The following is a 1,456-nucleotide window of genomic DNA, read 5'->3' on the forward strand; positions in this document are numbered from 1 at the left end:
CTCATCAGGTCCAAATATGCTCTCCTCTATAATTTATCTCCTTAATTCCACCGTGAATTTTTAATCCAGAAAGAAAACTTTTTCAAGCAGTTTTAAGTTATTTGTTTGTTCAACCATCTGTTTCTTTTGCATGGTAATTGCCTTTTAGAGTGAGGATTAGGCCTATGGTGTGTGTGTCTGTGTGTGTGTGTGTGTGTGTGTGTGTGTGTGTGTGTGTGTGTGTGTGTTTGATTTTCAATGAACACATTTGTTTATCCAACTTTTTTTTGTTGGTCTCTGGAAATACTTTTTTTAAATTGAAGTCTAGTTGATTTACAATGTTGTGTTAGTTTCAGGTGTACAGCAAAGTGATTCAGTTATATTTACATATACATATGTCCATTCTTTTTCAGATTCTTTTCCCATATAGGTTATTACAGAATATTGAGTAGAGTTCCCTGTGCTATACAGTAGGCCCTTGTTGTTTATCTATTTTGTATATAGTAGTGTGTATATGTTCATCCCAACCTCCTAATTTATACCCTATCTTTCCCCTTTGGTAACCATAACTTTGTTTTCTATGTCTGTAGTTCTATTTCTGTTTTGTATATAAGTTCATTTGTATCATTTTGTTATTGTTTACCCAGTTTTAGAGCAGCATTCCTTGCTTTAACTGTTTCAGTAACTTCCAAAATCTATCACTTATAAGGCTTTCTAAGAGTACAACTTGTGTAAGCAGGCACTCAACCCATACATATTTTAGGCTTTATTTAGAAAACAAAATCTGGACACACTATCCTTTCAGGCATTAGAGTTCTGTCTTGATCTTTTTGAAGCATCAAAGTCAAACACTGTGGTTGTGATCACCTTTTCTCTCTGCTGTTACGCCACTAGCATCATATTTTCTCTTACCCATCCTCGATTGAGGATCAACTCTGATTCCTACAAAAGGAGTGATATTTTAGTATTTATTCATGTAAATTATGACTTCATTTTAAGAATTAAAATTACTTTTATGAAATATGAATGTTTTCTTCTCCTCTACCACAATTTTGTTATTGCCATATTCCGGCCTCCTGGTCTCTCTCCCGCAAGGTCTTTGCACTTGGCTCAGTCTTCATCTCTAGCTGACCACATCCTGAAATGTCTGACTGTCCATCGCCAATCAAATATCCTAGCTTCTGAGTTCCTCATCCTTCTCAATGCCAGGCATCTTCATCTATAGCTCACAAAAACAGTTCCCATGGGCCATAGTCTGTCATAATTTAAAGCTGATCTTCAGGGCTTCCCTGGTGGCGCAGTGGTTGAGAGTCCGCCTGCCGATGCTGGGCACACGGGTTTGTGCCCCGGTCCGCGAAGATCTCACGTGCCGCGGAGCGGCTGGGCCCGTGAGTCACGGCCGCTGAGCCTGCGCGTCCGGAGCCTGTGCTCCGCAACGGGAGAGGCCACAACAGGGAGAGGCCCGCGTACCGCAAAA

Source organism: Lipotes vexillifer, unplaced genomic scaffold (assembly GCF_000442215.2).
Source record: "Lipotes vexillifer unplaced genomic scaffold, Lipotes_vexillifer_v1.1 scaffold91, whole genome shotgun sequence".
NCBI classification, from domain to species: Eukaryota; Metazoa; Chordata; class Mammalia; order Artiodactyla; family Lipotidae; genus Lipotes; species Lipotes vexillifer.